A 26312-nucleotide genomic window follows, 5' to 3' on the forward strand; every position below is an offset into this window, starting at 1 on the left:
GCATAGGTCATGACTATGGAGTAGGCATTTGCTGTGTGGCTATAGATTTATTCTAACTGGTATATTATAGGTTAGGGTAGATACCACGACATCCAACCTCCATAGACCACACATAGATGCTTTAGACGAGATTAGATTAGATATTAGTTGACACTTAGGTTCCATGCGTATAGAATCTTCCCTGCCTTAGAGCATATCTAAGAGTACCCAATAATTTGTTCTAAAAAATATGGTGTTTTCCAATTTCCAAAGAAGTATCAGGAGGAATAAATAAGGAGTTTTCAATATTTCACTTACAAAATATCAAAACTTTGGTCCCACACACAATTTTGTTCACGGCGGTTTCTTTTTTCCACATGAGATTGGAACAACAGTCGCATCTACGTCGCCACCGCTTCCCTGCATGCTCCTGCTCGCTGCAGCCTCTCGCAGTCGGCCGGCAATACCTCCCAGCTAGTTGGCCGCCAGGACCTCCCAGCCGACCGCCAGCCACAGCAGGCTGCCCAGCCTCGCCCAGCCGCGATCGGGAAGCCGTAGCCGGCCGCCAGCCTCTCCTGGCCGGCCACAGCAGTCTAGGAGCGTCTCCCGGCTAGCCAGTGCTGGTTGCCGTCATTCACAGGTAGGCTAGACGTCATGAATGCTTCCAAATCACTTCTTCAAATATAATTGGACGATTCATCTTCTGATGACAAGATGATTATTCGATCTTGTCGGCTGCTCAAATTGTGCAAACATATTCGAATGCTAAAGGAAGACATGGTGGTTCTGTCCCAAGACATATAGTTATTTATCAAGATAGAGAAGACAACCACCAAGGATATTTCAAGATTATTTGGCGGATGATCCGACATACGGCCCACATTTATTCCTTCGGAGGTTGTGCATTCACTTGTGATTGGTACATAGTATGTAGTTAATTATTATATGAGTTGTTTAATTTTTTTGTTTATTTCAGGGATAGTAGGGAGCGTTTTCTACACATAATGAATGCTATAGAATCACACGATGACAACAAGTTCATCCTCCTTCAGAGCGATTTTTTTGCCTTTTCTGAATTGGCCTTGTAGCGCGAGGGCATGGAACACCTGCACATGCCTGCACATCAACTGCTTCAACTTCAGTACGAACCTCATCATTTGCATGTGTCTCCTGTGTCATGGGGATACTAAAGTCTTCCAAAGAAACAACATCATCCACTCCCGTGACCATGTTTGTCCAATATCCACCCTCGGACATTAGGACGAGCCTACAAATATTGATGAATAAATCAATACCAAATTCCATGTAAAAAATTATGTTTACAACATCGTAAACATAGCATACTGAAAAAAAATTATGTCAAATATGCACACACACAAACCACATCCGACCATGGCGAGGCCATGGCCATCGGTCAGGCAACAGAAGCCACCCATGGCCAGGCCACAGCCGGCCACAGGGGCCACGGCCTGGCAAAGAGAGGCAGTTACGCAAGGACAGCCAAGGGCGGCCAGCCACAGAGAGGCTGGGGCGACCACCGACGGCCAGCCAATCTAGGCCGCGGCTCCGGTCGGCAGGAATCCCTAGGAATGGCAAAAACAAGACTCCGGCAAAGTTCGAGAAGTAGATCGATGGATTACCTTGTCCCTAGGTCGGCAGCGGCGAATATCGGCTCCCCTGGACGGCGTCTACGCTTTGGCACGAAGGAGAAGACTCGCGGGAAAATGTCGCGGAAGCACGCAAAGGAGGAGACGCCGTGCGGGGAAAGGAAGATACGCACGTCGGGAGTGCGCGCATTTATCCGCACGATGGAGGTATTTTTTTCCATGTAACAAAAGATTGTGAGATGAGTTTGGGAGTTGTTGGAGATGGATTTTTTTCATTCTTCCTGGAAAACAAGGATTGGGAAGGTTTATTACTCTGATGCTCTTATCCACACCAGCAGCAGAAGCAGCAGAGATCGCCATCATCTTATTCATCCATCCGTGCATGTAAACTGTATCCTATCGATCCATCGAAGACAGATGGCGATGACGATGATCATATGCGTCGTTATAATATATTTTGCTGGGATTATTTGATAAGTTCGTTTTGACTCTCGAGAAAAGGAGGTGGTGATTCTTCAATTCAACAAAGTCCTTTAGGGTTTTGAAAAAGAGGATGTGCTGTTTCTGCTGCCTTGCTTGCTTGACCGGACCTCCCCTGCGCTGCGTGCGTGCGTGCGTGCAGCTAGCTTAATTAGCTTAACTAGAGAGTGCCAAGCTAGCTATTTGCATTGCGTGCATGCTTGCATCATCCATGGTGATTGGGTAGGTTCAGCTCAGCTCAGCCATATAGGCTTGACTGCCTAGCTATACCGTACCAATGCACACCATGGTGGTCCATGTATGATCGCAGCCACCATATCCATGATGATTTTGGAACCACCGACACATTGATGCCACATCATGAGAAAAAAAAACACCTCTGGGGATCAGAGAGGTAACTCGCACGATTTCATATTTTCATTAACGCACTTGCTAACGTCTGGGCATCCGATCTGGATGCTAGTGTCGGACGGTATCGCTCAACGAGCGAGCGAGCACCACAACATGTCGGGATTACGAGCGAGCGGCCCAACAGAGGGCCCACACCACCCAGACGTCGCCCGTGCCACTAGCCACTACCTACGCGCATCCCATGTGTAGCACCCGATCTATTTTAAAAAGATCTATATGTAATTGTTGCAACATACAAAAGAAGACATATGAAACACTTGAAACATGTGTCTGAAACACTTGCAAAACCCACCTGAAAAACACTTGAAAACCATTGCAAACATATGCAACATCCAGATAAAACACTTGCAATAGGCGTATGAAACACTTGAAACATACGCTTGCAACATGCATGTATATACAACATGCATGTATATGCAACATCCAGATCTACTTTTGCAGCATCCAAATGAAAGCACTTGCAACATACGTCTGATACAGATGAAACGTTTGCACCATACACTCGAAACAAATGTGCACAGCCATTGCAACATGTGCAATATCCCGATCTACTTTTGGAACACCGATACGAAACACTTGCAACATGTCTCTGAAACATTAGAAACACTTGAAACATATATTTGCAACATGCGTTTCAGAGCAACATCTCCTTGTTGCTTGGAAATAGAGACTTGTCGATATGTGGAGTTCACCGGTGTAGAGCTCGCCGCTCTAATGAAGAAGGCCGCCGTGCGTCGCTCCAGTGGAGAAGGTGGACCGCACGCTGAAGAAGGCCACTAGGTAGAGTAGAGCGCACGTGGGAGATGGAGCACGGCACGACAGGGACGCGGCGCGACGTGGGTGGGAGCGAGCGGACGGCGCCGTCATTTCTGCGGTGTGGAAATCGGCGTCAGGATGATCCGACGCCCTATTCCAAGCATTTCGGTATCATTAATTGAAAAGGTATTACTGCGTGTTTGGTTACTATTCTTGCCTCGAGAGCAACGCCAGGCAGCTGCTGTACATCCAACCCCAGGCATTCGAAATGGCGTTGATGCCGGGTCCAGACACGTTTTCCAGGGAGGAAGGAAACCGTTACTACTCGGCCGGTAGTTTTTTTTTTTTTTTTTTTTTTGAGAATTACTCGGCCGATAGCTGAGGGCGGTAAAAATTTTCTTCCGTAAAAATTGGATCATCCTGCACACACAGCACAGATGGATCCACTGCTACCCCGTGATCTTGTGTGTAGCTTGGGCCCCCTAATTCAAGCTCATTGAAGCCCAAACTGTTCGTAACTTGGGCCAGATACCATGGGTCGTTTTGTAGCGGACTTGGGCTACGCAGATTGGGCCCAACAAGTTTTATCTATACAACAGGGCCTAGTTCGGGCTCGCTGCATCCACTGATCCACCTTAAGAAAAGGGTCCCCAGTTGCCGAACTCGCATCATCTTAGATTTTACACAGGTAAAGGAACAACAGCAAAAGCTGAATTCACATCAACTTCAACAAATTTTATTGATGAGCCTAGTGCACAATACATGATCCAGGTTGCATGGATCACATTTCAATTTATTTTGCGCAAGGTTACAATGACATTGCTGGAGAAAATGCACTTGACACAATGACAGTTCAGCTCAGCTCACGAGATAGACACCACAGAGGACAGCCTGTCCGACAGGCCGCCAGTCATCCTCTCGGCCTCCTTCCCGCGTTCGCCAGTGCGGATTCTTACCACATCCGAGACCGGGATCACTGACGACGAAAACCACCATGTCAGAAAATCATCGTCGTCAGTCAAAATACTGCAGGTGCATGAATGAATGATATGGCAATGATCCTGAAGAGCATCTAAGCATGTGAACTAGGCAGCTAGCTCAGGCACGACTACTTTGCCTGTTACAGCATTCGTATATTTGAGAATGCTAAAACCAACCAGCAGTTTAAAAGAGCAAGAACTGATCAGCATTTCTACTTCTGACGGAAAATAAAATAAGCGGAAGAAAAATGAGTGGAACAAGAGAAAGATCATATATTCCTAGTATATGCCTGCATACAGGACAACCCAATGTCTCAAATAAATCTGAGGCCTTTAATGGTTTGCTACTGGAATCAGATACATCATACATACAAACACTTGAACAAAGATAACAGTACTCTCCACCAAAATACATAGTTCACACACACGCAAACGTTTGTTGAACTGACGCATATATCTTCCTGATTTCAAGAATGTGCCATGCAAGGCACAGATTTCACCGAGATGATTGGACTGACAGCATGTCTTCGATCTATCTTCATTCTTTGTTTTCTGTTTGGAGAGAATCTTTGATGCCATGCAGCTCTTTGATGATACCTCCTGTTGGCATTCTGCTCCATGGTGATTCCTGAGCGCAGGACACTCCAAGTCTAAGCAGTAAAACAATACTTTTGTATGAACAATCACCCATGGTACGGAAACTGTTCTCAAGGTCCGTAGAGAGACGTATGTCAACAGCGTCCATCACTGTGTTATGAAGGGCTCCCTCAACATATTCACGAAGGCTCAATCCTTGTCCAAATCCACTGTCAGTGGGCCTCTTCCCGGTTACTGTTTCCAACACTAAAATTCCGTAGCTGTAAATGTCTCCATGTGTCGACGCTATATTCCCAGCACCATACTCTGTTCCATTAATCATTTGGAATACTTTTTAGGATATGCTAGTCTATGAAATGCACAATCCTGAACTAACCCCCCCCCCCCCCTCTTGAAATGCAACATAATTTTTCTAGGCGGCATATACATGATTTAATAAAGAAATCTATCTAGAAAAGCCAAAACATCTTGTAATTTCGAATGGAGGAAGTAGGTTCCAGGGATTAGTGAAGCAGGAAATGTAGTAAATGAAAAATAGCTAAGTAAATTCAATATCAATAGGCTTGAGCCTTACCTGGGGCAGCATAACCAATTGTTCCTCTAAATCCCATTGAACTTGTTGGCTGCTCCGCAGATGAGCTTCGCTCGACTAGAATCTTAGCAAGACCGAAGTCTCCAACATGGGCTACCATATCAGCATCTAAGAGCACATTGCTTGACTTTAGATCACAATGCACAACTGGTTCAGGTCCATGGCAATGAAGATAATCCAACGCATAAGCCACATCAAGGAGTATGATCACTCTTTCCAAGAGGTTCAAGTACCTTCGCTCCTGAAGATTTGTGTTCGGATGTAGCCATTCTTCTAAACAACCATTGGGCATGAAGTCATACACAATAGCTTTGAAATCATTCCCTTTGGTATCAATGCTTGAACAAACTGTAATTATCTTCAAAAGATTGCGGTGTCGCATGTTCCGTAGTGCTTCACATTCAGCAATGAAACTCTTGAGTGCCATAGGATTCTGAAGCCGCAATACCTTCACGGCAACAAGATTTGTACTTTCACCTTCCTCATCATTTAGTTCTCCTTTGTATACAGAACCAAATGATCCTGACCCCAAAAAATTTGTTTCTGAGAAATCATTTGTTGCTCTTACTAGTTGTGAATACGAGATCAATGGGTGGCCTTGCATGGAGGTTGTTGATGGGATTTTTGGTTTTCTTTTCTTATACCAAGTAAGAAGTATGCAGAGCAAGGGAAGCAAGACTATTATCATCACAAGAGAAGTAACAATGGGAATCACAAGAAATTTATGTTTTCTTTTTGCTGGTGCTAAAGATGTACAAGGGGGCAAGTGTAGATCAGAAATGCCGCCACAAAGTTTGTTGTTGCCTTCTATTGAGATTGCAGAAACATTTGCGAAAGCGCCAAAGGTTGGCAACTCTCCGGCAAAGCTGTTGAATGAAAGGTTGATATAATAAAGCATGCTAAAGTTACCAAAGAACCCTGGTATTTGTCCTGAGAGATTATTGCTTGATAGGTCAAGAAATTGTAAACCTTTAAGTTGACCGAAGAGTGATGGGACATTACCACTTAAGAAATTATTTTGGAGATATAGATAGCGAAGAAGTTGGCATTCCCCAAGCCTGTCAGGGATGTTACCTGTAAAATTATTTGATTCTGCATGAAATTCTACTAGATTTAGCCCTTGTTTAGTTCCACCCCAAAATCCAAAAAGTTGCTACAGTACCTGTCACATCGAATGTTTGCGGCCCGTGCATGGAGCATTAAATGTAGACGAAAAGAAAAACTAATTGCACAGTTTGGTGGGAAATTACGAGACGAACGTTTTAAGCCTAATTAGTCAATGTTTGGACATTATTTGCCAAATAAAAACGAAGGTGCTACAGTAGTCCCAAAATCCAAAATTCGCGAACTAAACAAGGCCTTATAAGGTTGCCTATTTCTTCCGGTATCGGGCCTCCAAAACTATTATGTGATAAATCCAAAATTATGGAGAGAGTAGGGATGCTGAACAGTGCGGCTGGAATCGGGCCTGTAAAACAATTTCTGCCAAGGTGTAGTTCCAACAACTTGGTCAGGTTTCCTAGCGTGCTCGGTATGATATCACTGAAGGCATTTGCCTTGATGTTCAGAATGTTTAGCTCTGTGAGATTTCCTACCGATAATGGGATCGATCCAGTGAAATTGTTGTAAGATGCAGACAGAAGCCTAAGATTGTTAAGATTACCAATGGAAGAGGGAAGAGTTCCAGTGAAAGAGTTGCTATCAACCACAAGAGACTGCAAGCTAACAAGATTACCAATGTGTTCAGGTAACGTCCCTGAAATCATGTTGTATGGGAGATAGAGCTTCTGTAGCGAAGTTGAAAGATTGGAGACTGAGCGAGGAAGGATCCCGGAGAACTTACAGTTAGTCAGGTCCAAGATTAGAAGCTGGGAGCAGTTTTCCAATGCCCTCATGAACTCCCAATCTCCGGGTTCTTCAGCACCAAGAAGGGTGTTGGACAGCAGCATCCTTTCCATGTTTCTCAGATACCCAATCTCGGGAGGAATGACGCCACTGAAAGAGTTGGGGCCAAGCTGAACAAACCGCAGTTGAGACGCATTTGCTAGCGAGGCCGGGAGGTGTCCATGAAATCCGTTGTTATCCATGGACAACGTTCGGAGCTCGGAGAGCTTGCTGAACGCTCTCGCCGGAATGGTTCCGGTGAGATTGTTCTCTTCGATGTTGATGCCCCATAAAGAGATGTTCCAGATAGACGCTGGGATCTCGCCGCTGAGGCTGTTATAGGCCAAGCTGAGCCAGGAGAGGCTGGACAACATGCCCAACGACCAAGGGATGGCACCGGACAGCATGTTCTCCATGAGATCGAGGTGCAGGAGTCCGGAGAGGTTGCCCAAGGCCGGCGGTATAGCGCCGGTAAGCATGTTGCTGTACAGAAACAGAAACCCGATGGAGGACGACAGGTTTGCCAGCGACTCGGGGATCTCCCCGGACAGGCGATTCTCTTGAAGGTCCAACACGTAGAGGTTCTCCATGGTGCCGAGGCCCTCAGGGATCTCGCCTTGGAGCTGGTTCTTGCTCAGGACGAGCACCTCGAGGTTGGCTGCACCCTTCCATGGCCAGGGGGATTCCTCCCTCGAGAGAGTTGGTGCTCAGGTTCAGGAGCTGCAGCCTGCCGAGGCGGCCGAGCTCCGGGGGTATCTCGCCGACGAGATGGTTGTCGCGGAGGTCAAGCTCCCTGAGGAACGACAGGTTTCCCAAGGACGGCGAGATGCGCCCCGACAGGTTGGAGGCGCGCATGCTCAGCGCGACGACCCTCTCCGGGTGACGGCGGCCGCAGCTGACACCTGGCCAGCTGCAGAAGTGACTGGACGTGTTCCATGAATCCAGATCAGAACCATGGGAGTCCAGCACGGACTTGAAGGAGAGGAGCGCGAGCTCGTCGGTGGCCGTGGCATTGCTGATGCTCCTCCCCGGTGAGGTAGGCCCCCGACCGTGGGAACAGAAGCACAGCAACGAGGAGAATAGCCAGAAGAACGTTGCTGATGCTCCCGCCATGAGTTGAAGTGGCTGTTAACGAATGTAATACCTACGTGCGCGTGTGATCTTCAGCTATATTTTAAGTAGGTAATTTTTAACAGCGGTCCCTAAATTTATCCGTAGTTCTCAAGTAGGTTCCGGTATTATTTATGGCAGCTTAAACTTGCATTAGTGTACCAACAGCCTTGTCTGACGCTGCCTGAGCTCTGATATGTGGCTGCCACGGTGTCTAGGCGGGAGATTTTGGCGCTATTTTCCTCACGTGATGCGCGCGTGAGCATCCAAAAGCAGCATTTTTGCGCTGTTCTTTGTATGCCGATGATGTAGGCGTTTTTACCAGAACAGAGGCGTCGGAATTGGAAGCTTTGGCGAGAATACAAGAATTTTTTCAGGACTCATTGTCAACATTTGGCCCTGTTTGATTTATTTTTGCCATTCTTGATGGGTAGGGATGAAAACGGAGCGGTGCCAGTGTCATATCATAATCCACTTCTCTTTGTCGAATTGTATAGGAGCGGATAATACACGAATTCAGATACAGATAAGGCTTTTTTATGTCAAAAATTGTACGCAGATAGAGCAGAATTGGATAGGAGATGGATTTCAATAGTCGAGCAATATGTTCATAGTAAAGAGCCAAAAGCAGGTAGTACAAAATAATCTTGCATTGCAGTCCATGTTGTGGCTATTACACCGACACAATTAACACTTAGCACACTCACAAATGATAAGCTATTAGCCAATAAGTAATAACAATCTACAAGTTCTCATTAGTTCAAAATTTAGCACATAACAACCACATCACAAAATAAGAGCTCTTAACTAACAAACTTTTCTTTATCCTGAATTCTTTCGTTTTTAGACTAGGAAGAGAAACTATCGGATATTCTATTTTTAAACATTGTATAATCTACATAAGATTTAATTTAAGGATAATCTATATCCGCCGGATTTTGTTAATGCCATATCCAACCCTCCAAGAGCACACAATAGAATTTAGACTATCCATATCTGCATGGATATTAAAAGCTCCTCTCTCCATATATCCTCAAAACTCGGGTTCAGACCAGAGAATTATCCGTGTCACTTTCACCCCTAACGATGGATCCATCGTGTGATTAATATTTATTTGGAAAGTGCCTCTTCTGGTATAGTTAGAGCATCTCCAAAAGTCTTTCTAAATCTCACTCTCCAAATCATCATTTTGAGAGTCATTTACATAAAAATCGTTTTCTATATCTTTTCACTCTCCAATAGTTTTTCTATATCGTCTCGTGCTTACTCTAGAGAGTCATTCTCGTCTTCTATTTTTGGCTAGCGAAAAATCCGGAATAGAGGATGGCTATATTTGGATAACCATTTAGAGAAGCGGTTGCAGGGTAATTTGTCACAAAAATCTCTATTCGTAGCATTCATGAAGGACATAGAGAGTTTTTGGAGTTTCTCTCACAAATTTGTGCTATTTATGGTTAGATTTTTACAAAACATGCGCATATGCTCATCGATTTTTTTAGAGCGCATTGTAAATATCAGGACCTTTAATTTAGTGGCAAACATGTTTGGTAGTTCGTCTAGCTCGAAAATTAGTATCCGTGAAAAATAGGCTAAGTTGTTCGGATTCCTTGCGAGCAGTTCATGAAAATATATACTGGAGGTATGTGGGCACGTTTGTTGAAACGGAAAAAAAAAATTGTTGGTCCATTGTGGAGACCGTATCTAATTATGTTTGCAACATTCATAAAGCCTCCAATTAGTAATAGAGATGTATACTAAGTGAAGTCTTACGGAAATTTGGAGAGAAACTAACTAAAAAAAGAGAGATAGTACTAGCAGCACAATAACTGAGGCGTGTATGTTCAGTCTATGTACGGTATGGTACACGTGATCGAGTGTCCAACCAAGAATGCAACTATGAGTTGTTTGCCCTTTAAAGTGGTTCATATTTGATCAAGTTTTCGGTGAATGACATTTACACTTATGATTGCAAATCAATTTATTATGAAAATATATTTCGTAATTATAAACATTGATATTTTTTTATCTATAGTTGGCCAATCTTAAGATAGTAAAACATGGTGATGTGCTAAAATTGCATTCTTTGTCCAACGGCGAGTATCAACTGACGGCTTAAGAAGCAGTACGCGTGGAGGAAAAGATAGATCAATGAACCTGAACGTAAAGTCGTCACTTAGTCCTGTCAAAACCGTGTGAACTTCACTGTACTACTACCGTAGACATGCTTGTACTGTGCTTGACTGAAGCCTTGGCTTCAATAATTCGGTTCAAACCAGCGATTCTTCCTGTGCCACCTGCCTCATAGTTACAGTATGCGTGTCGGGTACGGTACTCCCTAGATCTCTCTCACCACTCACGTCTGAATCAGCGGCAAGTCATCGTCGTCGTTGATTGCTACTACTGGTAGTCTTTTTGACCCCTGTTCCGGCCTAACAGTCTTGTGCAGCAGTAGACCGGTAGACCCGGACTTCTCCGGCAACAATCAACGCCTTGTTTTATTTAGTTCCACCCCAAATTTTTAAAAAGTGTTATAGTACCTATCACATTGAATGTTTGTGGTCCGTGCATGGAGCATTAAATATAGACGAAAAAAACTAATTGCACAGTTTGGTGAGAAATTACGAGACGAACATTTTGAGCCTAATTAGTCTATAATTGAACACTAATTATCAAATAAAAACGAAAGTACTATAGTAGCCCTAAATTCCAGCTCCCTCAAAACTAAACACGCGCCAGCTGTCTCACTCACCATCAGGCAGTCAAGCTCCGGCAGCCGTCCCATCTAGGAGGGAAGATGAAAAGAATCCAGCTGTACACAAAACACCATACACGAACTTGCTACACTTGCATGCTGTAAGCCCTTGTCACATCGAATGTTTACGGTCTGTGTATGGAGCATTAAATGTAAATGAAAAGAAAAACTAATTGCATAGTTTAGTGGAAAATTACGAGACGAACGTTTTGAGCCTAATTAGTCCATGTTTAAACACTATTTGCCAAATAAAAACGAACGTACTACCATAGCCCCAAAATCTAAATTCCTACGAACTAAACACAAGTTACATTGGAATTGCTCTTACTCTAGGCCCAGATCCATGCCTGTGTGTTTATTGGGCCCAGAGGGCTTTCTTGAGCTGGTTTTGCATGGTTGTAAATTTGTAATGATAAATAACAAGGAAAAGAGAGGAGATATGGTTCTCCATACTCTTCTTTCCCCTTTGCTACAGTAGAAGAGGCGTCGTTCCTCCTCGGCAGATCTTCCGGTCGGAGATTGGATTGTTCTTCTGGCCTGTCGTTGAGGTGTTTTGGGCTGGCCCATAAGTTACGCGTTGTCCGCAATGTTGTCTGTTGGGCCGAGTCTTTGTTGAGAAGCTGGTCCATCAGGGACCCCAGGTTTATGAACCCGACAGGAGCCCCTGAGCCTTCGGACGATTCGGGTAGAATCGTCTGGGGGATTTCTGTCTTGACGGTGGGCGCGCGCGAGCGCACCCGCGGGTGTTGCCCCCGAGCCCCCGGGCGATTCGGGTAGATTCGTCTGGGGGGTTTCGTGTTGCCAATGGAGAAAGTTTCGTTTCGTCAGCGGGTGTGCGCGAGCGCACCCGCGGGTGTAGCCCCCGGGTGATTCGGGCTGAATCACCTGGGGGGTTTTGTCAGCGGGCAGTTTTAGGGATCGAGGTAGCTTTTCAGGGATCGGGCGAGACGGAGCTCGCGGATCCTGGCATTGGGCGCACGCATCGAACGCTACCGAGGCAGTTTTTAGGGATCGGGCGAGACGGAGCTCGCGGATCCTGGCATCGGGCACACGCGTCGGGCGCTGTCGAGGCAGTTTTTAGGGATCGGGCAAGACGGAGCTCGTGGATCCTGGCGTCGGGCGCAGCCGAGGCAGTTTTTTAGGGATCAGGTGAGACGGAGCTCGCGGATCCTAGCGTCGGGCGCACGCGTCGGGCGCTGCCGAGGCAGTTTTTAGGGATGGGGCGAGACGGAGCTCGCAGATCCTGGTGTCGGGCGTAGCCGAGGTAGTTTTTTAGGGATCGAGCGAGATGGAGCTCGCGGATCCTGGCGTCGAGCGCACGCGTCGAGCGCTGCCGAGACAGTTTTTAGGGATCGGGCGAGACGGAGCTCGTGGATCTTGGCGTCGGGCGTACGCGTCAAGTGTAGCCCAGGTAGTTTTTAGGGATCGGGCGAGACAGAGCTCGCGGATCCTGGCGTCGGGCGCTGCCGGGGCAGTTTTTAGAGATTGGGCAAGACAAAGCTCGTGGATCCTGGCATCGGGCGCACGCGTCGAGCGCAACCGAGGCAGTTTAGGTGTCTTGAGCCCCTGAGCCCTTTTTGGTCTTGATAGGGGTCGGTTGAGTTTTGTGCGTTACCCCATCTGCGGTTTCTCGCAACCAGAGCGGCTGAGCTAACATCGCTTGCCTCGATGGCTCGAGCTCGAGTAACATGCTCAGTGAGCTCGCTAACGGGTATGATCGAGTGAAATCCGGGTCTGTCGTTCATGATAGGGTTGGCATATCTCTCATGTGACATTCCACTACTCCTTAACATGCAACCCGACAGATGCCTGGGTCGTTCGAGAGACCGACCCGGGTGGCCCGCTGGTCTCCCCTCGATGGAGATTCTATGGGTTTGGCAGAGGTTTAGGATCAAACGAGAAGGTTGAGATGACCTTATCTGCTTTGGGGCTGATCTGCGTTTTCTCCCCTGGCTCTGTTTGACGCAAGGCGGCCTCGAGCCCTTCGTGGGCCGGCCTTCGAACCCCAGTCGGTCGTTGCTCATGTTGAATGAGGCAACTACCGCTTCATGATGCAACACGGAGCGTTGTGATGCATTTAACCGCATATGCGATGCCTTAGCCCCCGAGCCCCTGGGCGATTCGGGTAGAATCATCTAGGGGGCATGGGTGCATGGAATGAATGAATGCGTGTATGGATGTATGAATGATTATATAAATAAATAGTGGGGGTTTGGTAATGTTACCTTGATGACTCGAGTGACAGGATTTTGAGGAGCTCCTATCGGATATGTCCGACAGGGATCCATGCTCGTCGTTCGTGATGGAGTCAGCATGGCCCGTATGGGGCATCCCTCTGCTCCTTACCTATCTCTCGGCGTTCGCCTGAGCCGTCCGATCGACTCAGGAAGCCCATTGGTCTCTCTTGGGGGAGATCCCGTCTCTTGGGCCTTTCTAAGTCCCGCCTAGGAAGGCGGTGGGCCGCCTGCGCGTAGTGGTGCCTTGTTTCTTGTGCCCAGCATGCGGTAGTGGTGGGCCATACCCAGGCCATGTCCTATCTAACCAGGTGCTGTTCTGTCAGGCAGGGTGCGTCCTATCGGTCAGGGCGCGTCCCGTCGTATCCCATCCGCATTAAATGGGGGAAGGGAGAGGGTTTTTTGCCCCCATTGTTTTGCCTTTCTTTAAGTAGGGGAAGGGAGAGGGCTTTCACCCCGCTCCTTCGCCTATTCCTCATCTGTCGTCTCTTCTCTTTTTTCCTTCTCACCAAGAGCGTCTAAGTGCCGATGCGGTTTCTAGGAGAGAAAAGGGGAGAGCGAGGGAGAGGAGAAAACTCATAGATCCATCCGTGAACCCGGAGTGAAATGTCTAGCTGGAGGTCATCTGTCATGAGGGAGTCGGTGCTGGTTGCCTTCGCCAAGAAGGGGTTCCTGCCGCCGAAGGAGGTGGCGCACTGGAGGACTCCCGGGAGGGAGGATTTCCTGCAACCTCGGGCCGGCGAGGTTGTTTCCATCCTTGCCTTCCATGAGCCCGGGTGAGGATACCCCACGCACTGGTTCTTGCGCAGGCTCCTCAATGAGTGGGTTTTAGAGCTGCAACACCTCAATTCGACTGGGTGCTGCATATCGCCGGCTTCGTCACTGTGTGCAAGGCCTTCCTCGCGATGGAGCCGCACGTGGATTTCTTTCGGCGGATGTTCTTCGAGCGAACTTTGTCGGTGGGGAATCCGCCTAAGACCGTATCGGTGGGGGGCTTCGCGCTACAGAAGAAATTGAGCACGGGAGGCTCGTACCCCGTGTATAACCCCTGTGATTCTAATCGGGGGTGGCATAGGGAATGGTTCTACATCAGGAACCCGGTGGAGGCGTCATTCCCTCGTTTCACCGGTAGGAGGCCAGAGAGACTAGACAGCTGGTCGTGGGGCCCCGCCAGTCGGTAGAAGAAGAAGGTGGAGATCATTGAGGCGGAGCTCTAGAAGCTCGTGCGGCGTGGCCTTGATAGGGTGCGGGTGTTCCACACCCTCTTTTGCCATCGGGTTGCTCCACTAGCGGAGAGGACGCGGCCGATGTGGAAGTACAATGGCCCAACAGACACCTGACCGTGTGCTTGCCGAAGGAGCTACTGAACGACAAGGTCTGGAGTCACCTTGACTGGGTGCTGCAGCTGAAGCCCAAAGAGAAGGTCGAATGAAAGCCCGAACCTCTCAATGCTGCGATGGTGTCCAAATTGGTATGCTCCCCTTTCTTTACTCATGTGTTCTTTTCCCCTTTGCTTTCCTATTTTTTATTTTGAGTCGCCTATTTCATAGGGACTTGAAGCTTACAAGTCCCGGCCACACCTTCCAAAGGGGCCGGAGGGCGCAGCTTGATAGGCTGCCCAGAAGGAGGCGGCAGATGCCAAGAAGAAGAAGAAAGCCAAAGAGGCTCGGCGGAAGTATGAGAAGGAGAAGGAGATCACCCGGCACGTGTGGGCTAGGGAAAATAGGAGCGACGTCGAGTCCAAGCTTGACTCAGAGGACCCCACAGAGGTGGGCAATGATATGATCTTCTCCGAGGAGGAGGAAAATCAGGAGGTTGCTGCGACCTCGGCGGAGCGTCGTGATCCTGCGGCCGCGTCTGCTGGCAGTGAGCAGGAGGCAGAGAGGCACGGTGATGTTCCTAGGCTAAGGAAGTGTGCTGCGAGCGCAGACGCCGTCGATGAACGAGAGGCGAAGCAGACGCGGTCACTGCGCCCTTTGGCGGTGTCACCGAGCTTGTCCCCACCCATTGTGGACATGGCGGGACAAGCCTAGCGGTCAGAGGAGCGGGCTCGCACCCATGCATCGTTGGGCTAGTACCAACGTGCAACCCATAATAGGAGGATGCCCTGCTAGCTGCTCCAGTCAGTGTGCCCCGAGCCAAAGGTCGTGGTGATTCGCATGCTGAGCAGGAGCCGATTGGGTCAACTCCCTCGGTTGAAGCGAGGGGGCGCGGGTCGTGACCCATGAGTGGTCCTCACCCTATGGGCCCATCGACGTCAGGTTAGGGCTTCAGAGTCGTACCGCTTACATCTCGGTATGCCTTTCTTTGTTTTTTCGATCTTGCTGTTGAGTTTTTGGAGTATGACTGACCTATACTTTTTCGACAGTAGCCGGATGCTGACAGGGCTGAGCATCGCCCCAACTCCCATGTAGGAGGTTTGGAGGCCCACCTTGCAGCATGCCACGTTGAGTAGCGGGGAGAGCAGGGTGGTGGTGGCAGATCCTTCCCTTTCAGGGGCGGCGCCCCCTGGGTCGGTCGCTAGTACGGCGATAGTGGCGGCGGCGGTAGTGGTGGTGGTGGCATTGGCGACGATCCCAGTGGTGATGGAGGAGGCTGCATCGGAGGTAACCCTTGTGGCCCCTCCTCCACCGGCTACGGCGAAAGAGGAGAGGGAGACCGAGTTCCCTGCCTCCTCGGGTGGAGGGTCGCATGGCTCACCCTCTCGATCGGAGTTGAAGGTGCTAGGGGGAGATGCGACCGAGCTATAGCTAGAACATCTGCCGGTGGCCTGTGAGATCGAGATGGTGGAGATCCCCTCTGACGGCGAAGCAGATGACGAGGTGGAGCCGCCGGTGCTATCTTGGGAGCTGGCAGTGGTCCGGTCGGAGGCTAGGCCCTCTAGTGGGCTAGAGGAGACTGACCTGGTGTGGCCCTGCCCTGAGGACCCAATGAAGGTTCGGTTCATCCTTCGAGATTCACAGAAGTGTCAGCTCTAGGACATCCTTAGGGGAGAGGATTCACCATGGAGTCTGATCTTGCCAAGCTGTCGGTGAAGCTTGAGGAGGCCTAGGAGTGGGTTGAGTCCATCCAGCGGTTGGTAAAGGTTGACCTACGCCAGGCCATGGCGGTGAATTTCCCGCGCTTGTCCTTGACCCCTTGGTCTTTCATTGGTTGCCTCAGCATGCTTGCTTCTTATTTTTGTAGGGTCTAGAGGAGATGTCGAGCCGCAAGTCCCATTTCCTTCGGACGAAGCACGCCCGGATGGCCAAGCTTGAGCGCCAACTAGAGTCCGCCCGCCATGAGTCCCAGGATTGGGCGGCTGAGGCATGGGCAGCGGAAGTGCTTATGGTGGAACGGGCGACTCCCGCCGAGCGAGAGCTTGAGGCAGCCAAGGCCCGTAAGGCGGAGACCGAGGCGACACTGTGGAAGTCCCTGGTGGATATCGAGGGGGCACTCCAAGGTACCCTGGAAACCTTGGAGATGGAGCAGAACACCCTGGAGTCAGAGCGGAAGGCCTGGTCAGAGGTCGACCAGGAAGTGCTTGCGCTTCGGGGCCGGGTAATGGGGACGGAGGAGGTGAACGCCCGGCTGCGCGAGCAGGTGACTCGGCAGGCGGAGGGGCTCTCTATCCTCAAGAACACCCACCTCGGTAAGTACCTTTTCTACTTTCAACATGTTGGTTTCTTTCTTTAGCTTGCTTCTGAGCTTGTTGTCCCTCTTCTAGAGCTAGGCGGAAAGCTGAAGTTGTTGGAGCGGGACCTAGAGACGGCCAAGGCGATGTTTGGCCAGAATGCGGAGGCGCTGGCTAAGTCCCTTGAAGAGCGACGTGCTCTTGAGGGGGAACTTGACCAGATATGCAATGTTGCCCAGCTCGTCGTCTTGAAGGTCTTCGGGTCGGCACCAAGTACCAGTGCACCCACCATCCGGCTGGTGGAGGTTCCAGATGAGGTTTGAGCCTCATCACCGATGGGTTGTTCTATGGATCGTTGGGGGTGTTGACTTCGGTGGCGATGTACCACCCGGACCTAGACTTCACCGCCATCTGTAGTGGGTATGTCGGTGGCTGGAGCACAGAGGACATCCAATCACTCGGGGAGAGCTTGCTACCACGTGCAAAGTTAGTAGCCGAGCAAGTCTCTGTGCAGTGGGTGATGGATGCTCATTGTGCGGACATGGCTGGAAGTGTGCATCAGGAGGACATCACCCAGCCTACGAATGGCGTGGAGCCTGGGTCAGGAGTGGATGTCGCCCCGCCTCCAACCGAGCTGAATGTTGCCTAGTCGGAGGACGAGCACCCCTTCCCCTACCGGTCGAGCTGGTAGTCGATGCCACCGAGGAGCCGCAATAGAAGTTTTAGATTAGAGATACTTTAGCAGATGTAAAAGACAATGTCGTGGGGGAGCCCCCTATGTAAAGTGTTTTTGTGATGGAACTACTTCATTCGGGGAAGCTTGTCCCGTTCGTTCCTTATTTTTACCTTAGCATAACTTTGTTTGTTATTCTTTCTTTTTTGCACCTACCCGTTCGTCCCATAGGCTGCAACCTTAAGAGCCTAGGGCGTGGCCCGCAAGTCTCAACTGCCTATAACCATAGGTAGAGGCGGGGTGTGATTGGTTGGAACATTTAAAGCAAAGTTACGTGAGGTAATTGAAGGAACGAACTACCCTTTCATTTGGGTAAAAAAGTTTTACCATATGATAGTAGAAAAGAGATGTGGCACTGTACCCCCGTGGAGCCCCCGAGCGACCTGAGCCAAAAGTGTTCGGGTCAGGGCGCTCTGTAGGAGCAAACGCTAAGTAGAAAATGATAAGACTGAATTTTAGGGGAAGAAACGACGTAGCTGTTCCAAGTGTCGTGAGAACGTTGCCATTATCATCCTTCAGTCGGTAGGCGTCCGGTCAGATCATCTGGACCTTCAGTCGTCCGGATCCTTGCCCGCTACGCCCCCTTTCTTGGTCGCTACTTCTTTGCCTTTTCCTTCCTTTGGCCCGTCGACCTGTCGCAGAAGGCGCTTGAGGAGCTCGTAGTCCTTGTAGAGGTGTCTGATGCGGTAGGTGTGCTTGGTGCACGGGCTCTTCATGAGTTCATTGAAGTGGTCCGGAAGGCCCTGCTAGGGCTGCTTGCCCGTGTGATTAGCCATGGCGACCAATGCGCAGTTGGCCGGCCGGCGACGATCTTTTTTGTTCTTTTTCCCCTCTGCGTGGAGGGGCCCTTGTCCTGATCCTCACACTTGGCCTTGCCTTTGTCCCGGCCTCCATTGAAGCGCTGCGGGAACGATGCTTTCTGGATGTGTCGACCAAAGGCCCATGGTCCCAGGCCATCCGGGCTAGGACTTCGGTCGTTCGGCCGACGACCATGCCTGGGGTGTGTTTGACCACTCCTCGCTATGGTTCGACCAGGGTCTATGTCGCTTGCCATCACTGTCGCTCGATGGATGCCATCATCATGCCGGGACCAATGCCGGTTGCTGATGACGCTGCGAGCATCTTGGTTTGGTCTGAGCCGCTCGCGTATAGGCGGTCGGTGCGGGGCGGGCGCTAGGTCAAGCCGAGGCACAGATGCGGCCTCCTGTGCCGCGCTCGGCGGCTGTAGTGGTGAGCGGGTGGAGTGATTCGTCTAGTGCGTCCCCACTCCCCTGGTGGGGAGAGAGGCCATGAGTCAGTGTCATGACCTGGAGTTCTCCGCCTGTTGAATGGCGGTGGTCTCCACCAGTGCCCGGAGGTTCCGGTGGATCGCCTGTTCCTAGGGGTCGTTCGACTCGGGAAGGCCGCGCAGAAGCATTGCCCGGCAGCGATGTTCTGGCTAGCTCGAGCGAACTATGGGGGATCGTTCTCCCCATCTATGATGTTGCGCTGGACCTAGCGGGCACGACCCTAGGCGACGCTTGTCGGGTCATACGCACGGGGCGTAGTGTGGTGCGCCGAGCGCACCGGCGTAGGTGGCAGCCGGTTCTGCCGCCGTTGTCATAGCTCCACGTTGTGCTCTCATGTGAGCGCAAGGGTCCCCGCATGAGGATCCAGAGGGGTGTGAGTTTGCAAGGACTCCGCTACCACCGGTGGCTGTCCTAGAGCGTCCGCCATAGCGTACTCCCGGGACGAACGGTGGCTAGGTGTCATGTCGTCGATGCTGGAGCCGTCACTCTTAACATCGTCATCCATAAGGTCAAGGTAATAGGTAGGAGCATAGCTCACCATCCCCACGAATTCAGACATAAGAGGGGGCGGCGCTAGCATCCTTCGGAGCCCCCAGGCATACACATCCATGGGGGACGCAAGGCCATAGGGTAACCGGTCGCATGACAGTCGTGGTAGGGACAACGAGGTCCCTCTGGATAATCGGCGGAAGATAGTAAATAGCAAGTAAATAACAGTATGTACATTACTCACAATGGGGTTTGAGCAGAGCGTTTGCTCAGAATGAAGCGCAGGCGCCTCATCGTTGAAGTCGTCGTGCGTCCTAGAGCCGATGGAGGGCGCCCCTTCGATGGGTGCTAGAACAAGTGCCTCCTCGCAGAGGTGTAGTATGTCGAGCCGATCGGCGACGAAGTCCAGACTTCCGAAGAGGAAGGCCTGGGATGGCTCAAAGATAGGTGGAACCCACATCCCAATAGGTGGGAGTGCGGGAAACTCCAGTGAGCCAAAGCGAGTCATATCGCTTGAGCCCGCCAAGGCGAAGGTGATGGAAAAGTGGGCCATCCGATGACCAAAAGTGTGAACGTACAGCGTCTTCCCCACGGACGGCGCCAACCGTCGGTGCAGAAAGTGACCAACACGTAAATATTTGTAGTTTTGTTGTACGTTATGATCGGAGGTGGCCTAACACTCAATGATACAGGGTTTATACTGGTTCAGGCAACGTGCCCTATGTCTAGTTTGTGTTGGTCGGTGACTTTATTCTTGAGCCCAGGTGCTCAAAGTTTGTTGTGGGGTTACAAACAAGAAGGAGAAAGATGTGGGGTACAAGAGGTCCGGTCAGACTCTGGTCTAAAGGGACAAGAGTGACGAGAGCTCCGCTATGTGCTAAGTGTTCGAGCGTGTGCTCGAGGTTTGAACCTGGCGATTTTGTTGTGGTGTACTGAATCGATCTGAATGAACTGAGTCGTCCCCTTTTGGGAGAAAGTGCATCCTCTTTTATAGATGAAGGGAATGGCCTTACAAGAGAGAGAGAGTACGTATGCTAAGTCTTTGTTGCCCACGCCATCGGGTATAAGATGATTGTATGCGCCCATAACACTGTTAATGTCAGATGCATGTGTGAGGTTGCGTCGTCTTCTTCCGACATAGCTGATGCCTGGTGCCTGCTATACTGTTGATGCCCAGAGGCATGTGAGGGGTTTTACCGTGTTCACCTGGTAAGGTAAATGTCGATGCCCACAATACAGTTGATGCCTAGAGGCATGTAGGGGGAGCCTTACCGTGTTTGTCTGGTATGGGGTTTGATGGAGCCTATAACACTGTAGGGCAAATGTCGATGCCCACAACACTGCTTGGGCTCTGATATGCCAGGAAGGTTGCAGGGATATCCTTCTGACATGCCCTATTGGTACTGTTCCGTAGGTGTACAGGGTACGTTCCTTGGTATTACAGTTTGACTTGGGTGCCTTGCTTTACTTTTTCCATTCGTTCCCTGGTCCTTACCGAGCGGGCGTCCCCGGTCGATTAGGTCTCAGTTGGCTCTGATTGCGCTAGTCGGAGAGGAGCTATAAGCAGGGGTTCGGCGTATTCTTGGTCGAAGAAGCGGGTCAGAGTCGGTAGTGGTGTTTTGGCTAGACATTCTGGTCAGAGAGGTCATCCGGAGGTGGGCTGGTGTCAGAAGCGAAACATTGTTCCTCCTTTGTGAGGCCTTTCGGTCGGAGAGGCGGGTCAGGAGTCGGAAGCGGGCGTCGTTCCTCCTCGGCCAGGCCTTTCAGTCGAAGATTGGATTGTCCTTCTGGCCTGTTGTTTAGGTGTTTTGGGCCGGCCCATGAGTTGCGCGTTGTCCTGCAACATTGTCTGCTGGGCCGAGCCTTTTGTTGGGAAGCCGGTCCATGAGGGACCCCGGGTTTATGAACCCGGACACATACTCTATCAATTTATTGTGTTCTTACGGCTATTATTTTATCCATCTTTTCATGTGACTGTGTTTTATCTATTCGAATTTTGAATTTAAAAAAATAGCAACTTCAAACGTCATTTTGGAACATTAAATGATTTCAGCTGAAAAAATCATGAACATAGAAGTTGTAGAACTTATCAAGATCTATAACATTTATTTTAGGTCATTTCTTAATCCAATATAGTGGTAGTAATATAGTTTATAAATGTTACATAAACTATAAGAGGGATATGTAACATTTGTGAACAATGTTAGTACCACTTATGTCAGATAAATAAATGATTAAATGACCAAAATAAAAATTGTCGATCTTGGAAAGCTATGAAACTTTATAGTTGACACATTTTTTATTTGAAATCATCTTGTCAAGGGAAACTACGTTTGAATTTCTAAAATTTGAAATTTAAATTTTGTAAACGACCTCGGATGGAAAAACAACCAAAATTAAAGTTATAGATCTCTAAAAGTTATGAAACTTTGTAGTTGACAACTTTTTGATTTGAAATTATCTTGTCATAGAAAACCTACGTTTGAATTTCTTAAATTTGAAATTCAAATTTGGTAAAGGACCTCGGATGGAGAAACTACCAAAATAAAAGTTGTAGTTCTCAAAAAGTTATAAAACTTTGTAGTTGGCAACTTTTTCATTTGAATTCGTTTAAGGTCCTCGAATACTCATTTCAAAATCAGATGAATATAAAATGGCTAAGACGAAAATCTCATTTGGACACAAACAACTTGCAGGTGAAGTGATTAGGGGCTGAAGATGCGAAGCAAGAGGTCAGGGGCTTGAGCGTCGGTGGTGCATGAAGCGCGTGTTTTTTGCTTGAAAAATCGTCTGACTTGTGACTTGCCACACGCGACCATGTTGCTGTCAAGTGGGGCATCTCCCAGAATTAAAAAATTTTCTTTTTTATTTTTTCAGCCTATTTTTTGGATTTCCTGAAAACCACGTCACTACTGGTTTATAAGAACCGGCCGTGATGTCAATCCCACATTACTACCGGTATGCCATTGCCGGTTCAAAATCCAGCAATGAAGAGGGTTTTTTGAACCGACAGTGATGTCAAGATCTAGGGGTAGGGATATATGTGTTTGACAAATGGAGATTTGTTAGAGCATGCATCTCGATTTCATGGAAGTGAAAATTCGAAAGGGAAAGCCACTGGAAAAGAGAGGGGGGGGGGTTGTTTCGATTTCAGGTCGTGCGCGATTCAGCCAGCCAAGGTCTTGTTTGGCACGGCTCTAGTTCTTTCGCTATAGTTGCTTTGCAGAATTGAATATCACTGTGCCGAGTAGAAATATCCGATCTCTCATGTGCGTTGCTTTGCAGTAAGTCAAAATAAGCAGAAGTCATGACATGGGCAGATAGAAAGGTGAAAGATCAATAGCAAATTTAATCATGCATGATGCCACTTATTATTAGGCCATGTTGTTCTTGTCATCACATGCCACGGCCTTAAACACACACACATATAACATAATAATGAGATTTAGAGAGAGAGAGAGAGCGCCAACCCTAGAGTAATAGTAGTATACCACAGCATCCAACCTCCATAGACCACACATAGATGCTTTAGACGAGATTAGATTAGATATCAGTTGACACTTAGGTTCCATGCGTATAGGATCTTCCCTGCCTTAGAGCATCTTAGAGTACCCAATAATTTGTTCTAAAAAACATGGTGTTTTCCAATTCCCAAATAAATATTAGGAGGAATAAATAAGGCTATCTCCAAGAGTTTCCAATATTTCACTTTCAAAATATCAAAACTTTGGTCCTACACACAATTTTGTTCACGGCGGTTTATTTTTTCCATGCGAGATTGGAACAACAGTCGCATCTACGTCGCCACCGCTTCCCTACATGCTCCTGCCGATCCCCAGCCTGCCCCAGCCGGTGGTAGCCAGCCACGATCGGCACCCTGCTCGCTGCAGTCTCTCGTAGTCGACCGGCAATACCTCCCAGCTAGTCGGCTGCCAGGACCTCCCAGCCGGCCACCAGCCATAGCAGGCTGCCCAGCCTCACCCAGCCGCGATCGGGAAGCCGCAGCCGGCCACCAGCCTCTCCTGGCCAGCCACAGCAGGCTAGGAGCGTCTCTCGGCTGGCCAGTGCTGGTTGCCGTCATTCGCAGGTAGGCTAGACGTCATGAGTGCTTCCAAATCACTTCTTCAAATGTAATTGGATGATTCATCTTCTGATGACGAGATGATTATTCAATCTTGTCAGCTGCTCAAATTGTGTAAACATATTCGAATGCTAAAGGAAGACATGGTGGTTCTATCCCAAGACATATAGTTATTTATCGAGATAGAGAAGACAACCACCAAGGATATTTCAAGATTATTTGGCGGATGATCCGGACATACGGCCCACATTTATTCCGTCGTAGGTTGTGCATTCACTTGTGATGGGTACATAGTATGTAGTTAATTATTATATGAGTTGTTTAATTTTTTTGTTTATTTCAGGGATAGGATGAGTAGGGAGCGTTTTCTACTGCATAATGAATGCTATAGAATCACATGATGACAACAACTTCATCCTCCTTCTGAGCGAATTTTTTTGCCTTTTCTGATTTGGCCTTGTAACGCGAGGGCGTGGAACACCTGCACATGCCTGCACATCAACTGCTTCAACTTCGGTACGAACCTCATCATTTGCCTATGTCTCCTGTGTCATGGGGATACTAAAGTCTTCGAAAGAAACAACATCATCCACTCCCGTGACCATGTTTGTCCAATATCCACCCTCGGACATTAGGACGAGCCTACAATCCGACCATGGCGAGGCCAATGGCCATGTAAAAAATTATGTTTACAACATCGTAAACGTAGCATATTGTTTTTTTTTTGTCAAATATGCACACACAGACCACATCCGACCATGGCGAGGCCATGGCCATCGGTCAGGCAATAGAAGCCACCCATGGCCAGGCCACAACCGACCACAGGGGCCACGGCCTGGCAAAGAGAGGCAGTTACGCAAGGACAGCCAAGGGCGGCCGGCCACAGAGAGGCTGGGGCGACCATTGGCGGGCTGTGCTTGGCCATGGCCTCTAGGTGGCCGACTGTGCCTGCCTGTGGTGCGACCACCGACTGGCCAGCCAATCTAGGCCGCGGCTCCGGTCGGCAGCAATCCCTAGGAATGGCAAAAACAAGACTCGGCAAAGTTCGAGAAGTAGATCGACGGATTACCTTGTCCCTAGGTCGGCAGCAGGCGAATATCTGCTCCCCTGGACGGCGTCTACGCTTTGGCATGAAGGAGAAGACTCGTGGGAAAATGTCGTGGAAGCGCGCAAAGGAGGAGACGGTGCGCTGGGGAAAGGAAGATACGCGCGTCGGGAGTGCGCGCATTTATCCGCGCGATGGAGGGATTTTTTCCATGTAACAAAATATTGTGAGATGAGTTTGGGAGTTGTTGGAGATGGATTTTTTTCCTTCTTCCTGGAAAACAAGGATTGTGATGGTTTATTACTCTTAGAGATACTCTTATCCACACCAGCAGCAGAGATCGCTATCATCTTATATATTCATCCATCCGTGCATGTAAACTGTATCCTATCGATCCATCGAAGACAGATGGCGATGACGATGATCATATGCGTCGTAATAATATATTTTGCTGGGATTATTTGATGAGTTCGTTTTGACTCTCGAGAAAAGGAGGTGGTGATTCTTCAATTCAACAAAGTCCTTTAGGGTTTTGAAAAAGAGGATGTGCTGTTTCTGCTGCCTTGCTTGCTTGACCGGACCTCCCCTGCGCTGCGTGCGTGCGTGCGTGCAGCTAGCTTAACTAGAGAGTGCAAAGCTAGCTACTTGCATTGCGTGCATGCTTCCATCATCCATGGTGATTGGGTAGGTTCAGCTCAGCTCAGACATATAGGCTTGGCTGCCTAGCTATACGGTACCAATGCACACCATGGTGGTCCATGTATGATCGCAACCACCATATCCATGATGATTTTGGAACCACCGACACATTGATCCCACATCATGAGAAAAAAAAACACCTCTGGAAGGATCAGAGAGGTAGCTTGCACGATTTCATATTTTCATTAACGCACTTGCTAGCGTCTTGACATCCGATCTGAGCACTAGTGTCGAGAGAGCGAGCACCCCAATGCGTCAGGATTACAAGCGAGCGGCCCAGCAGAGGGCCCACACCACCCTAGACGTTGCCCGTGCCGCTAGCCACTACCTATGCGTATCCCATGTGCAACACTAGATCTATTTTTAAAAGATCTATATGTAATTGTTGCAACATACAAAAGAAGACATATGAAACACTTGAAACATGTGTCTGAAACACTTGCAAAACCCACCTGAAAAAAACTTGAAAACCATTGCAAACATATGCAACATCCAGATAAAACACTTGCAATAGGCGTATAAAACACTTGAAACATACGCTTGCAACATGCATGTATATACAACATGCAGATCTACTTTTGCAACATCCAGATGAAAGCACTTGCAACATATGTCCGATACAGCCGAAACGTTTGCAACATACACTTAAAATAAATGTGTACATCCATTGCAACATGTGCAATATCCCGATCTACTTTTGGAACATCGATACGAAACACTTGTAACATACATCTGAAACATCTAGAACATATGTTTACAACATATGTTTTAGTACATCTCTTTGTTGCTCAGGAATAGAGACTCGTCAATACGTGAAGTTCACCGGTCGTCGCTCCAATGGAGAAGGCCGCCGTGCGTCGCTTCAGTGGAGAAGGTGGACTGCACACTGAAGAAGGCCACGAGGCAGAGTGGAGCACACGCGGGAGATTGAGCGCAGCACAACAGGGACGCGGCACGACGCGGGATGGGATGGGACGGGGC

The 26312-nt window shown here is 48.9% G+C and overlaps 1 pseudogene; it reads right to left on the minus strand.

The window, feature by feature from the left end:
• Positions 1-4525: 4525 nt before the first annotated feature.
• On the minus strand, positions 4526-8406 carry LOC136514198 (receptor kinase-like protein Xa21; annotated as a pseudogene).
• Positions 8407-26312: the final 17906 nt, after the last annotated feature.

The sequence above is a fragment of the Miscanthus floridulus genome, chromosome 16 (genome assembly GCF_019320115.1).
Source record: "Miscanthus floridulus cultivar M001 chromosome 16, ASM1932011v1, whole genome shotgun sequence".
Lineage (NCBI taxonomy): Eukaryota > Viridiplantae > Streptophyta > Magnoliopsida > Poales > Poaceae > Miscanthus > Miscanthus floridulus.